We start from the raw sequence: 16,214 nt of genomic DNA, 5'->3' as shown, positions 1-16,214 counted from the left end.
TTTCCTGATCGAGCAACTCCGTGGGAATTCTCTTCAAGCAGAGCACCAGGACGAGAAGAGGCGCCACTTATGGGCGTATAGCCACCTAGTGGCCGGGGCCCTAGCCTGAGTGATGGTCTCAACCAACACAGGGGGTGGGCCACTCAGGATCTCCTCGTCCCGTCCAGACATGTAGGTTCCAGGGGTCTGCCTGGGATGCCGTAACCTGCCCTTCATCAGGGGGATCGGCCAGGGGGAGTTGTTGTCAAGAGCATTAGCTCCGAGAACCAAGTCCGGTTGGGCTAATAGGGCGCAACTAGTACCACTTGATGCTCCTCTTCCCTGGCCTTGCACAAAACCTGTGCAATGAGGCTCACTGGGGTGGAAGGCGTACTTCCGCTTGCCCCGCGGCCAGCTGTGCGCTAGGGGGTCCCTCGGTCAGGGAGTACCAAAGCGGGCAATGGGAGGAGTCCGGGGAGGCAACAGGTCTACCTGTGCCTGGCCGAACTGCTCCCATATGAGCCGGACTGCGCGAGGATGGAGTCGCCACTCTCCGCGAGGCGTTGACTAATATGAGAGAGCATGTCGGTTGTCTGGTTCAGGTCGCCTGGGATATGTGTGGAGCTGATCACCTGCCCTGCACGAGAGGCTGCAGCCCCTTCAGTGCAAGTAGCACAGCCACGCTCAAACCCGAGCTACCATGTATCCAGCCGCGAGCGTTGGGAGAGGCAGTGCGGTGCACTGCAACCCAATGCTGGCGGCCCGGGAAAGCATGGCTGACATTTTGACATCCGCTTCTTCCTGGGCTCGACCCCCCGAGGGAGGGAGCTCCGAGGAATCGTCAGAGTCAGATGCCAGTAAGTCACCCTCCGATGCTGCAAGGGACATCTCATCATCACGCACCATTTCCGAATACGTGGTTGAGGAACAAGACGGTGGGACCGTCTCGTGGGGAACGGTCAGACGCAACGCAACAGCCACCCATGATGCAATGTCTGAATCGTCAACCGCCCACAGTGCGGGCAGGACATATCCACAAGGGCTGCCCCAGCGTACTGGAAGCAGTCCTCATGTCTGTCCCCCTCCTCGATGAGTGTGTTGCACCCACGAGAACAGCGGGACATGCCACGCTGGAGAAATTTGCTCTTTTAGAGAAAAAACTCGAACACTTCTGGAACTGCCGAGATGCCCAGGGGAAGTCGCTGCAGGAAGGGACAGTCCGCTGCACCACATCGTAAGATTCCAGCAGTAATTCGGCGTAGAATTTGAAGTCTTGAAGTCGATCATGTGTGAAGGCTCCGAAGAACAAAAGGTGAATGAATGGAGCACGCCGTCTCCCTTTTATACCCGGATATCTGGGCGCGGAGTCCAGCATGCAAATTTCATTCGCCAATTTCATTGGCCTTTTCTAAAATAGTCGGAAGTGATAGGAGCGAACCCCATCTGTCGGCTCGACACAACGTCGAGAGACCGACAGAAAGGGAACATCTGTGTCTACACCACACCATCTCCATGATCTGAGAAACACTTCAATATCATTCCTGTTTACAGACACACATCATAAATATAACCAGACAAACATGAACCAGGGTAACCTATGATAATAATGATAAATCATGACTACCTGAAAGGAGTTTTTTCATTTACATGACATTAACTATATTTAGATTCAGGTTAAAGTGAATAACAGTTGGTTAGTGAATATGATTAACACTGCATTACTTCAAAAGTATATATATTGTGATAAAATACTTTACTATTTCCAATATTTTATACACGTCTATGTAAAAACGATCAACTATTTTTGTTATCATTTGAATTATTCCCAATGTGGTTAATAATAAGTTTTCTTGAACAAATAAACATGGATTTTGTGTCTTAATAAATTTCTACGAAATAATCCACAACTTGTAGATCTATTTCATCTTGAAGACATAATTCAGCATCAAAACATATGTACAACTATTACAGCTTCAGGGTTGCAAACTGATTTAAACCTGAATGTTAAGAGCAGTGTTGTGCAGACACATGCTTAAATAATTACACTATTAATCATTTCTCACTGAACTGATCAGAATGGATGGAAATGAGCCAGAAACTGTATTGCCTTCTCTTAAGGGCAGTAAATGGCTTTCCTGCTCTTTCTCCTTCACAACTCCTTCCTGGTGGAACACTCTTCCTAACTCAGTCCGGTTAACCACATCTCTCACAACATTCAAAAAACTACTTCAAACCCATCTCTTCTGTGAATACTTGACAGAAAAATGAGAAAAAATCACATTACACGTCATTACAAGAAGCTTCTGTTGTGTGTGTTCTGAATCTCTCAGCTATTAAACATTTACTGTCAATCAAACACAAGCTTTACAGCAAATCAACACGCGCACACGCACGCACCCACCCACCCACACATAATAAGTTTTGTTGAACCTAGCACATGTCGCTATCTTTCTCTCTCTTTCTTCATGATAACAGAAATATATACAGCTATGATTTAGATTAAACCGGGTGGGCACATGTACGAGGCCGTCGGCAGGCGAGGGGGGAGCTGAGGGTGGAGTTTGTGTCTTTCATCTGATGCATGTGTTTGCAGAGACTGGACCACAATGACACAAAACAGCTTCATCATGCGTGTGTCACGTGTGAGTCACTCTTCCTCGTCTGGAACATAGGGAACTTCCCTGAGAAACAGATCAATCCTTTAATACTACATCACCAGATAGTCAAAACCTGAAAACAAGCCTCTTGAAAAGCCTTCGTGTCACGTTTTAAGTGAAACTATAGTCTGCGTTTAGATGCATTAAATTACCTATCACTACCTAATCAAAACTAGACACATTGCCCTGAAAGACTGGATCTACTTCATCTGTATGAGTAATCAATATGAGTGTTGAGAATATCACAGGAGAATACAGTGTATGAACTTTATCAAACACAAACAATGCCAGAAAACAACAACCAGTGTTTCTTGAGATCACGCAGCTGTCAAATGACTGAAGTACAGTATCATCATTCAGCTCTTCACGAAGACATTTCAGCCAGCGAGAGAAAGAGAGTATAATACCTGTATCTCATCATCATGATCATGACGTCGTGCACTTCATCGTTCAATTCATGTGTTCTTTCTAAAACCTCTGGTCAGCTGCTGTCTGTCTGATGTCTACATGATCACGCCACACAAACATCACCACTAACATTAAGCACACATGTGACGTCTCTTGTATAGACATATCTTGACTGCACTGTTAATTGTTTTGGATAAAAAGTGTCTGTCAAATGCTTCAATGTACATGAGTACTGCTGATTCAGATTGACATAAACTAACAACCACAAAAAAAAAACACAACATATTGGGTCAAATAGTGCTATTATTGTTGGATTTAAATCTCTTTAATATTGAATTAAAGGTACAGTTTGTAACAATTTTGCAGTAAAATATACAAAAACCACTAGGCCAGTATTATCTATTTTTTTCAGTGGAGTACTTACAATAACGCAAATGTTTCCAACTACTTGTAAATCGTGAGAAAATCGCTGTTTTTAACAGTGACACGGTTTATCCTTTGTTACCGCCTTAGTAGAAACGTGATTAATATGATTTCTCGTTCCCATCTGATTGATGGCCAACAGATCCCATCATTCCACGCTCGATCTCAGTGTCATCAAGCTACGCCATTTTTTTGAATGTGCGCCCTTTAGAGGCGGATTTTACAAACTGTGGCTTTAAAGTCACAAAAAATCTTTGTTTATGTATTTCATAACCTGTAACCATGTTCTCAGGGGCTTTGAATCTTGTTTAATTCCCCCCTTTTTCCCACAGAGAAAGTAAACCCACCCTTATGGGATTACTTTTGTGTCAATAAAAATGAAACAAACTTTCGCCTTTCTGGCACAAATCTCACGTGTAGGCGGGATTTGTGGTCGCTTTACGCTGATTGGCTAGTGAGTTTTTGATTGATAGCTCCCTGAGAAGGAAGCCGATACTGAAGATAGTACAGTGCAACGAATCTTAGAAAACGATCTGCATGCTGTTATCTTTATTGTTTGTACTTAAAACTACTTTCTTATTTAGTTAGTATATTAGTAATTGGTATTTGAAAGTCATGCGCGGTGTGGATCCAAGCGGCCTCCTCCTCATCATCGTCCTTCTCAGCCTCCGGTAAATTAATGTAATTCAGATAATAAAGAAAAGCACTAAAAGTTTTATTCCTGTACAGTAGCAATTCTGTCTTTACTAAGCGCGTTCATTGTGTGCTTTATATTTTTTTTCAGGTATTATTTTATGGTCTATTAAGATAATTTTCTTAAAAAGGAACGAACAACTTGCATTATAACATCCAATAAAGACACGTTACAGATTATTGGGTTGTGAGAAATTAACGTGCTAAATGAAAACATTGCTGCATAGTTACTGTACAGAGAAACTTTTAGTGATTTTATTATCTCGGTTACATAAATGTACCTGATGGTGACTTGTGTCCAGCTGAGGAGGTATAACGATGTCGCTCTTGCATACAGTCTCCTTTTAAAGAATTAAGTCCACTTATAAGTCAAGTACTGTATCTTTCTTTTTAAACTCATGGTGAATGTACAGTATTATACCCCTTTCTTTACATTCACAGAAAGTACACCTCATAAAACACTACCAATACATTCAAATGACATTTATGTTTTTTAAACGCTACAACAAAACAAATTCCTAAGGTGACACAATTAGAGGCCTTTAGAATGTTTTATTCATTTAGTCTGCCTCTTGCAAACAACAATTTCATTATGTATTTACACACCTACACAAAACAGGTTAAAGAAAAGCAAAAGAGAGACTTCTTAAACTATAAACAAACATTTAAAGATAGAAACAATACATAAAATGCCACCACGATTATAATCTATAAATTATAAATATGAACTGGAAGCATAACACTTTATTGTATATCTCCTCAAAACTCACTATGCATCTCGTTTTCCTGATATCATTGTAATTATAATTATAGACTGCTGTCTTGACGGCCTCTAAACCCACATGTAGTTGCTTGTGAATATGGCTATCTATCCTGTCTTTACTCGACGTTGGCTTGTTGTTACGGCGTCATAAAGCCTGGAAGCGTGTCCTACTTTTAAGTGCGTGAAAGTTGGCAACCCTGCTAATATACTAACAAAATAAGAAAGTTATTTAAGTACAAACACTAAAACAATACAATACAGAAAACCGCAAACAGATTGCTCTCTAATCCTTCAGTATCAGTTCTTCAGTATCGACTTCCTGGTCAGGGAGCTGTCAATCCAAATCTCACTAACCAATGAGAGTAAAGTGGCCATAAGTCCCGCCCACACGTGAGATTTGTGCCAGAAAGGTGAACGAAAACTTGAGAAGCGTAAACGAAAACTCGGAAAGCGCAAATGAAAAATCTAGCAGCGAATTCAAAACTATTATTTGCAAAAACGAAACTTAGAAAATTGTTAAGAAAAATAGCAGTTTATTTGAAAATCATGTCACATTCTTGCAATTGAGTTTATTGTTTTCATTATCAAAGTGTTTTTTTTCTTTCTCTTTGTATATTTTTGTTCGTTTTTTTAAAGTTTGCGTTTATTTTTATTGACACAAATGTAATCCCATACACCCTCATGTCATTCCTAATTCTTCTTTGGTGTAATAGAGAGCGATAGTTGATGTTGACAGAATATTCAGTGTGTGTGTGTTTGAACTTGTGGTCTAATTGTGGTCATTACAGGTTAAACCAGCCGACTGTTTCTAGCCACAGGTCTGTTCACCTAGCAACCAGATGTCCCTTCATGTGTTACACTGTGACCTCTCACAAAACAAAACAGATTTAACCCTACACACCCAAACACAGCCAGAGAGAGAGAGAGAGAGAGAGAGAGAGCGAGAGGAGGAGGAAATGCAGTAGTGAAGAAATGTGGTTGTGTGAATAGTGTTGAGACAGATTCCCATACAGAGCCATTTGAGTGCCAGCAGGCCAGTGTTCAGAGGGGTGCGGGGGGGCTGCAGGGGTCTTTGCAAACAGTCCATAAAGAGACCCTGCCACCCTCCCGTTCATATGCTAATGACAGACACTTTGTGTGGGGGTTAAAAAACTCTCAGGGGTCCGAACAACGTCGATTTAAACCCACAATAGAGCCTCAATTCTCTCGAGAAAAACCCACAATGCTCTCTCTCTCTCTCTCGCTCGCTCGCTGATAAAGAGATCAGTATGGATGTGTGGGTGTCAGGATGCATTAAGCACTGACAGACTGTGATGTACACACACGCTCACAAAACCCTCAATTTAATGTAAACTGATCACATTAGTCTCGTATACTCATATCATGAACTCTTTTTATGTTTTGTGTTTGACATGACCAATAAAACTACATCATGCTTATCTCTCAAAACACATACACACACACATACACACTAATAAAACAGAGCAATAAAATACAACAGAAGTAGGAACAACACAAAGGAAAACATGATTTCTTTGACATGTTCTGTCAGTTTATCTGTGTAGAATTCAACAAACATTCAGATTTGTTTTTGCGAGTTGTTATTTTGGTTGATTTTGTGGTGCTATCTGGAGTTTAGGTTTGTTTAAATCCTCAAGTCCAAGAATATGCCCCTGTTGAAAAACCAGCATATGCTGGTTAGTTATGTTTTGATGCTGGTTTGTGCTGGTTTAAGCTGGTCAAACCAGCATCAAAACATAACATGCAGTTTTTTCAACAGGGTGATGCTCGTAGCTGATCAATGAAATAAGTGAAAGACTCATAAGACGTTGTCCCGCTGCTACACAATGTCAAGTACAAGTCAGGTTCGAGGTCTGTCTGTTACATTTTCTTGAAGGACTTTTCCCAGACTTCTTTGAGCATTCAGTCAGTCACACACCTGCTGCTCCTTCAGGAAATGTGTGCGTGTGTGTACGTACAGATCAACTTCACTTTAAACTAACACAGACTAGAGAATACAAAAATGAGTTGTGTGTCATGTGAATGACCTCCTCAGGTGTTTTCCTACTCGACTTGATTTGTTTGGTCTAACTCCAAGTTTTATCTCACACTTAGTGAGAACCAACTGCTTTTCCACTGTAGCCAAAATATAGCGATGCACTGAAGGTTTTGTGTCTTTGACTTTACTACCTGCTGTCAATACATGATCATGTAATAAGTAAATTGCAAGCTGTAAAGGACACACATAGATCCACACAGATTTGGCTTTAAAACCAAGCAAACAGACTCCAAACCAAAAGATCAAATGTGAGAACGCCCTTAATCCTTCACGTGAAGGTGTGTTATAATCACCTCTCGCCCTCTCTCACCTTCACTAGATATCTTCTGCCCATAAACACACAACAGCAGCAGCAGCACAAGCGTAATGTCACCCAATCTGAGCGAATGGCTAGAAGGTGTTTTTTGGCATAACGTGCCAATTGCAGTACAATAGCTGAGTGTAACATCACTGTATAGCACTGTAACTCTAGCCGTTCAGCATGATGACACGCACACACGGCCCGTTTCACTCCTAACACACGTATACAACTGCTGGTAAACGCCCAAAAACAGCCCCGAATAATAAGCCTGATTTACAATAATCACTTACAAACTGGATCACACATTTCATCAGCGGAGCACGCGTGTGTTTCCAGCGCTCAAATGACTTTAATGAGGTCACAGGAGCCAATGTGTCCCATCAGATATAAGACATCCCGTGAGTCCGTCGAGCCTCCGCCAAGCGAGATGAGAAAACACACACACGTATGCCTGTAAACTGAGCACACACACTTAAGACATAGAAGACCGAAGACTGACACTGCTGTAGTCAAACAGGACATTGTCTTAAGTCACTGGTGTTTTCTTGTGGAACACTGGGCGCTGCGATGTTAAGGAGCTCTGGGTTGTTGCCAAGGCATGCCTATACGGTGGCTGGTGTGTTCGGGGTCATGGTGAGCATGTTCTTATAGATTTCTGAGCCAAATCTCAATGTCATTCAGGTCCACACTCTTAAAAATAAAGGTGCTTCAAGGGTTCTTAACAAAGATGCCTTTGAAGAACCATTTTTGGTTCCACAAAGAACCATTCAGTCAAAGGTTCTTTAAAGAGCCATCTCTTTCTTGCATTTTTATCTGAAGATAAAAATGATGTTTGAGGATCTTTTTGAAACCAAGAGGTTCTTCTTTTGAAGAGTGCATCTGATTGAAGAGTTAAATCGCTACACTTTGATGCCTTTTCCATTGTTATAATCATCCAAATAATTGTTGATGGCCTCTACATACAGCACTAATAAATGATGGCAGCAGAAATTTGTTGAGAAATTGTGCCGTTTTGTTTTGACGTCACGTGTTGAGGAAAGCAGACGGCGGCACGGGAGATAAAAATGACCCCGGGAACATCTTCCTGTGCTGTTCTTTCATTCATTCAGCAGTTTAATATTCATCACTTCCCTTCCGCTCTGCCCTCACAGGCGTCCCACCGCCCAGACCGCCCCAAATCCCCTCACAAATCCCCACTTCACCATTACCTCATTTACAAAAGCAAAGTCAAGACAAAGGAGCTCGTCTCCGAGCAGCGCCGCCTTTAACATGCAGGACGGAGCCACCGAGGGCGCATAGAGACGCCATTATACACGACTTTACCTCAGAGAATGTCTCTTCGATGATTCTCTTCTGCTGCCAAGCTGTTTCCATCATTACGTTCATCTTTTTTTTCCACTCGAGCTAGCAGAGAGGCGTTAGTCTGAAATCAACCTCTGAAAACATTCATAACCGCCAACGATATAACGTTAAATATGTGCTAGGGTGTTTCTGGCCTATGCTTTTTTAATCCATCAAGTGACGTATGACCTTGAGAGTGTGTGAGGTGACGGCACAGATTTCTGCTTCTGTTCTTCATTAACAAACAAGAAGCTTTAACAAACGGCTCATCTCACACACGGAGCAAATGTGGGACACATGTTCCTGTCGCGGCCCACGAACCCTCAGATGAGAGACCCCTGCTGTTATCCTCAGTCCATACAGACAACATTCATCTAAATGTGAAAGTTCATGTCATCATCTTATTAAAGAATAAGAATAAGCGAGAAGAGCGGTCTGAAGATTCATCGAAACATCTGCTCTCGTTGTTCACTGGGGAACATCAGGATGAAATAAGGGTCGGATGGTTTTCTGTTGTATTCTCTAGAGACGCAGTGTATATGATTGCTGGTCCCACTGAATCTAGTTCGTATTGGGACTCGTTTTCACATAGACACAGTCAGTCAGTCAGTCTCTCACACCCTAACAGCGCATTTCAGCTGCATCAACTGCTCTTCACAAGACTTGTAGAGGCTTGTTGTAAGTTGGATTGGATCTGTTCGTCACAGTGTTAATATGCCCTCGCTCTCACCTGACTTACCCCAGACACACACCCTGAAGAACATTCTAAGATCATTAACTGAAAAACACTGCACTGCACAGAACACATGTCACATATGAAGAGAAAGGTTTGTGTTATGCACATATGTGTCGGTTTTGTTTGAAATAAATGAAAAGGATAACACAAGTTGTCTTTAAGTCCATAACTGATCCAAAAAATGTGTTGTTTATACAACCATCTTTAGAGCGTTCACATCAGTGTGATTGTTGAGATGTGACTTGTTGTGTATTTTAAATCTCAAAATGATCAAGCCTTTCTTTTTCATTGCGTGTGACTATTCACTCACACACACATAATAAAAATGAATAGAATACTTTATTGTCACGTTGTAATTTAGGGTTCGTCTCCGTAGTACACAAACATTAGATGCATGTAAACTATATGCATAAAGGGCATATAACATACACATATCTATACATGTAAATACAAATGTGGAGATTTGTAAGTAATGTGCAAGAAACCCACGAACACACAACACTCCTCAAGACAGGTTGCTCAGATATGAGCTTCATATCATCAGAGCTGAAAAGCCAAAGGAAATCTCTTCAATGACAAGAGAGTTGTTGAGTTGGCATCGTTGATCAGTGGTGTACTCATGTGGTTTTATCATCTCTGAGGTGAGAGAAACAACAGACACACGTCACACAATAAACATCCGATTCTGAGCTCAGAGCAGACCTGACCACCAAAACACACAATATTTGACATTTACTGGATGAATGAAAAAATGGAAAATTATTTTGCATACTAATTTCATGGCAACCAGTCAATAAATAATAAGCTGGAATGTCTTCAGTCAGTAGGCTCGCACAGACGCCGACATATCCCTCTGGAAATGAGCTACGGCAGCGACTGTGAATATGATTCTGTCTATCTGAGCTCCGGCGCTACATTCATAATTAATGTGAGTGTCAACAAAACCTCCAGTTCTCGTCCCGTCCCGTTTTCTGGAAACACAAGAGAACAACTCTGCCTTTCCTTTCAAAAGCAGACAGATGTTTTTATTGTTCGAGGGTTTTACAGATCATTCACTCCGAACACAGGATTCTGGGAGTTTTATTCTTGCTTTTTTCTAATAAACGTCATAGAAATTGATACAAAATCACCACCGTGTAAAATAGTTTCCCGTGAGATCAGGACTGTCTATATCTATGGAGATATACTTTTGTACAATAGCTGGTGGAGTGCTGTCGAGGAAATGTCTATTTAAAGAAAGAAAGACAGACGGCAGGCAGGCAGCAGTTATTCTGGACTCTTGACTGTGTTTTACATGCCAGAGCTAAACGCTTCTGCACTAGACCTCGGGCTTGTCCCAGCCTGGTTCAATCTCTCGCTCTCTCTCAACCACGCACATTAAATCTCTGAATCATAATCTTTAACGCAAATAACACACCCTGCACGCACGCGATTTGATCAACAGGTCCTGACAAAAACATTTCTCCTGATGGAAGAGGGCGTGGCGAACGCCCGGCACGTTCAAGAATCCCAGCAACATTCATTCAACGAGTGATTTATGTAAAGGTTATCTCATCTGAGAAAGTGTCCGCATGATTTATCTGAAGAGCATCAAGCTGAAATTCAGCGGGACATTATGACAGAGCGTCACACACACGCAGTCAAACAGTTGCACTTAAAGACACACACACACACACGCACACACACACCGGCTGATGAAGAGCACGTCTGTGGCAGTCTGGGTTACATTTGTCACACAAATGCTCTTCCACGCGCTCGGTCTCTGTGTGTCTCTGTGCCATCTGTGGGGGCCGGCCTGCACTAAATCAGCTGGAGCAGTGAGAGTGAACGAGGGAGCGCACCATCACACACACACACAGATCTCAGAACAGTAGCAGGTAGTTCACAGGTTTTTTTTGTCTTTCCTGCTAAACATTGAAATGTTAATGAACAGCATTGAGAGCGCTAATGGAGGGGTGTCACATGTGTGTGTCGCTGTTTGTTCATGCGTGTATGTCATTGTGTGTGTGTAGGGGGTGTTATTACATCTGAACCCCTGGAGGAGAACTTTATTAAAACTTCTCATGCATGTTGTTTTGCTTTTGGGTACTTGCCATGAAATCACGTGCCTGATGTTTTTTGTTAACGTTGAGATTTTAGGTTCAATTATTCAAGATCATCTCTTCATTACAGTAAGCTCGTGAAAACGACATTTAAAGCAGTTTTAAATCAATAAGATAAAGCATGTCAAGCATGTGACATTGAAGGCTTAAGCCGATGAAATCTCTTTTATTGTCACACCTGATTCTTGTAGACAGCAATGAGATCAGATGGAGACTTAAGCCTGTACGTCTTCTCCTGAGAAGAAGACGGTGGTAATCTCTGTGGTGTCTCCTCAGACCAGATCTTACTAATGTCTCCAACTGTGCTCAGACATCAAGTCTGCAATCCAAAGTGTGAGAACTCAAATATTTCTCATCAAGATCAAATGATTGCTCCACACTGCATACACTCTTACAAAAAGGGGCTTCAAAAAGTTCTTCGATGCCACAGAAGAACCGTTTGGATCCATAAAGAACCATCTGAAGAACCTTCCTGTTTCACAAAAGAACCTTTGTGGCGAAACAAAGTTCTTCAGATTATAAAAGAGTAAGAAAGAACCTTGTTGTTCATTCTCTCCTTTGCTTACTCCAGCTTTAATCCTCTAGTAGCATGGCCTTGTAAACTAACGCTTCTGTTTAGCGTGACGACAAAATGTTTATATGCTCTCCTACTTGTAAGTCGCTTTGGATAAAAGCATCTGCCAAATGAATGAATGTAAACAGATGGTTCTTTAAAGACTAAATGGTTCTTCTATGGCATCGTTGTGAAGAACATTTGAAGCACCTTTATTTTTAAGAGTGTACTCTGAAGTATGAAAGAATCAAGTGTGCACAGTGCCCTTGTTTTGTTCCATTGCAATTATCGGTGGATTTAACGTTCAGATGATTATAGCCGCTCTGAGAGGTCATGTGTGAGGAGGAGATCACAGATGATGATATTGATGTTTTGCACTTGTAAGGAAGCGCATGACTAAATGCTTTTGACTGGAGCGTCCAAATCCTCTAATGCTGCCACGTTCCTTTTGTTTCACTATCAGTTCATATGTGTGACTGTTCACACTCATACACAATACAGTGAAAGTACGTCACATGGCAGCTGATGTTTACACTGAGCTTTATCCTGAACATATTCACTGTTTGTACTATAAGCATACTGAGATTTCACCAACAAATGTATTATGTGACTTTGCTGGTCTATATAATCCATTGTACTCCTTTAATTTAGTGTATACCGTGCATCGATTTGCACAGCTCTTTTGCATTGCTGTAGTTGTCGCTGCAGTTTTTTTGTGTATTTTAGCGCTAGAATGATTATTGACCAGTCACTATCCAGGACTATAAGTACTATATTTATATGCTTTATAAGAACTTATAAAAACAATAACAAACTATTTCATTTGTGTACACAGATGCACACAGCTGCATTTCATGCGAAGATTAGGAGAAGACTAAAAACAGATGTGTAAAGTCTAAAGTGCATGGGTGCACTGTCAAAATAAAGTCTTCCTCTTTCTCCTCAAACTGAAAGTTAAGATTTCCTTCCAAAGAGCAGTCAGTGCTTATGAGTGCGGTTCGTTCTCCCTCCCAAAAACAGTTCTGTGGAACAGATTTAACAAGCTGCTTACTGAGCTGGGGGAAGGGATGGAGAAGGGAGGGGGACCTCAGGGTCACCAAGATGTGAGGGCCTCTCTCTCTCTCTCTCTCTCTCTCTCTCTCTCTCTCTCTCTCTCTCTCACACACATGACAGATACAAAAGCTTTAATGGTTCCATAAGAATAGTTTTCATTACAAAATATATTCTTAAACATGGCAGCTATGTGTATCTGTATCCATATATGACTATATACACACGCAATAAAGCACTGGCACTCTGACTGAAGAAACAAAAACAGCTGAGAGAGAGAGAGAGAGAGAGGTAAGGGAGGGATTGGGGGAGGGATCGGTATCCTATTGGTCTGCTGATGGATGGACTCGGGATGGGTCGAGTTACACCATTTGCCGTGCATTAGTTTGTTTTCCTCGCTCAACACACACCGAGAGAGAGGGAGAGAGAGAGAGAGAGAGACTTGACGCTGGGAGTTATTGCGATCCAAGTATCGAGAATCGCGCATTTAGATGAGGTGGGTTTGTTTTTCACTGCAAATGCAACGTTACGAGCGTCACAAGCTGTAAAGACGAAAAAGAAGAAAAAAGCGAGGAGGAAAAAGCTCTGCGAAACAGAGGAACTCAAGGTGCAGAGCAAAAGTAGAAGCGGACTTATTTGTATTCACCCTGTTGCCTGTTCACACTGAAAGCGGACTGTAGCTTTTTATAAGGCGCGCGCGCTTAAAGTTCTTCATCGGTGGCGATCTTTTAGTGACTTGTCTTTTGGTTTGGTTTGGTCCAGTGCACGACTGGGGGATGGTGGTAGTAGTAGTAGAGGAGAGGGAGGGTCTTGGTGCTATTTGATCGGCGAGCTTTTGAAGATCACAAAGCTTTATCCCGAGCACAAGGACGAGCTGGACGAGTCCCACGGGCTCGCGGGGTTGTTTTGCGTGCTTCGGATCAAACAAACACATGGGGATCTTCAGGGTTTATGGACCGAGCCGCACACGTGCGGTTTGATATGCATTTGGATTTAATCGCGTGAATACTTTGGACTATAACGCGGAGAGTGTCGTAGTCTACATGCCCGTTTGGAAAACATTCAGGTAGGATTGAACACTTCACCCCTTTTGTTACGCGTTGTGCGGATATTTGTCCTCATACCAATGTAATAGTAGGCTATATGAGTAGTTTATTACACCTGGACCTTTTATGTAATTCAGGTCGCAATTCGAGTAAACTGGTTGTAGGAGCAATGGAACTGGATACATAGTGCCATATTGTTAACATTGCTGCTACAACGCGTTTATTTGACAAAAATAAACTGCATGCATTATGTTTTTTTCTATCATATTAATAACATGTACATAACAAAAAGGTTTGAAATAAAGCAAAGATAACACAACACTGTAAAAGAAGCCGATTCAGGATTTCGATCCCCCATGTATACTGTCGTTTATTTTGTTTTATAAACGGGATGGATGTAAAGATTTATTCACTATAACGTTACTACATGTATGAATGTCTCGAAATGATTCAATGCGATTGAAGTTTGCACAGTAACGTTCGTTCAACGAGGAAGAGTCATTTAACCTTTGCCTTTCCATACTGGCGGTGCTGTTACGTCGTTAAAACTGATTTCATCTGATAGTGCGCCACTAATAAAGAGCTATCGCTATAATAAAGACAAGGTTTGAAACAGAAAAACAGTTCAAAGATCCGAGAGAGGGGAGGGGGGGGGGTAGATTGTGTTGCTGTCGTTGTGTAAAGTGCTTTTCAGTGGTCATGCATTAACAGAATCAATTTCCCAGCAGAACCCATTACTGACCCAACACAAGTCTCACGGCTCGCTGTTGTCCTTATGCATTTACTGCCAACTCAAGAGATTCGCTACGGCTCCAGCACACACACACACACACACACACGCACACACACACGGACACACAATGTGTGAGAGAGAGAGAGTAAAGAAACAAAACGACTTCTGCGTTTTGGAAACTGAAGTAAACAGTGTGCGCGTGCATGTGTGTGTGTGTGCGTGTGTGTGGTTTTTATATGTTAGTGGGACCTAAACCTGAATACACACGAACACATGGGGACTTGTGTCACTGTGGGGACCAAATTTGAGGTCTCCATGGGCACAAAAGCTTATAAATTGTACAGAACGATAATTTTTACAAATCTAAAAATGCAAAAAGTGTTCTATGATCTTTAGGTTTAGGGTTAGGGGATAGAATATACAGTTGTACAGTATAAAAACATTACGCCTATGGACTGTCCCCACAGGGATAGTCAACCAAAGCGTGTGTGTGCGTGTGTGTGTGTGTGTACTCATGAGTGACTGACAGGCCACTGCAGAATGGATGAACGCATGTAAGTTTTAACAAAACGAACACACTTTTTGTTGTGGGTAAATGTGCAGTGTTGGTTGTTAAAGAATACTATGGTAAATATGAAGTGTTTATTGTAACCTCTGTTCTGTTTGAGCCCTTCCCTTATGAAGATTAACTATTGTTCATCTAGTTCAAATTTAGTTTGCATTTTATGGTAGATGTAGATTGTTGAACTGTTTATTGTGATATGACTATAGTCAGTTTGTGTTATCTTCGTGTGTGTGTTATTCAGTGTTTATGTGCTAGCCCATCATCATGAGTCCAGTAGTAAGTAATGCTTTGTGGGAAGTACCGCAGAGGATTGTGGGATATGAGCAGCCAGGTATAACCTCTGAAGTGGTTTGTTCTATAATATCACCCCGGCCCTGTAGCTTATGTCTTGTTTGTAAATCTGATGGTGTTACTCAGGCTGGACCGATCTCATAACGTATGTTTATGTTCATGTGTGATTCATGGATTTGTGCAGTTGAACACAGGGACTGAAGGTCTCGATCTGATGATCTCTGTGAAATACTATAAACACAGACGACAACAGTCTGCGCTCCGCATCTCCTCTTATCTCTGCTGAACCTGTCAAGCTTTCTTTCAGAGAGAGACTGATAACATCTAGCTCTTCTGAAACTTCAGCACGTGTGGGAAGGGTAAACCCTACGGTATGGGGACAGAATGTCCCCACAAAGATGGCAATATCCAAAACCCTTGTCCTTGTGGGGACATTTTTTTGTCACCATGAGGAAACAAGCTTATAAATCATACAGAATTAACTTTTGTGAAAATGTGAAAGAGCAGACACTTG

At 41.8% G+C, this 16,214-nt stretch overlaps 1 protein-coding gene across 9 annotated transcripts in view; it reads left to right on the top strand.

Annotated features, from left to right (window-relative positions):
• The window catches only part of sema6dl (sema domain, transmembrane domain (TM), and cytoplasmic domain, (semaphorin) 6D, like), a 106,565-nt gene that overhangs the window by 77,123 nt on the left and 13,228 nt on the right, over positions 1 to 16,214 (top strand). For 5 of the 9 annotated variants that reach the window (XM_057348752.1, XM_057348750.1, XM_057348751.1 and 2 more), the window contains exon 1: positions 13,451 to 14,131. The exons of 2 other annotated variants lie outside the window; for them this stretch is intronic. The gene's annotated coding sequence lies outside the window, so the exon portion shown is untranslated. Of the gene's footprint in view, positions 1 to 11,216; positions 11,238 to 13,435; positions 14,132 to 16,214 lie in introns of those variants that run through there. 2 more of the 9 variants (XM_057348748.1, XM_057348745.1) reach the window with 2 other exon arrangements.

The sequence above is a fragment of the Triplophysa rosa genome, linkage group LG12 (genome assembly GCF_024868665.1).
Source record: "Triplophysa rosa linkage group LG12, Trosa_1v2, whole genome shotgun sequence".
Lineage (NCBI taxonomy): Eukaryota > Metazoa > Chordata > Actinopteri > Cypriniformes > Nemacheilidae > Triplophysa > Triplophysa rosa.
The sequence above is the reverse complement of the archived record's forward strand: the minus strand, read 5'-3'. Positions and strand labels throughout refer to the sequence as shown.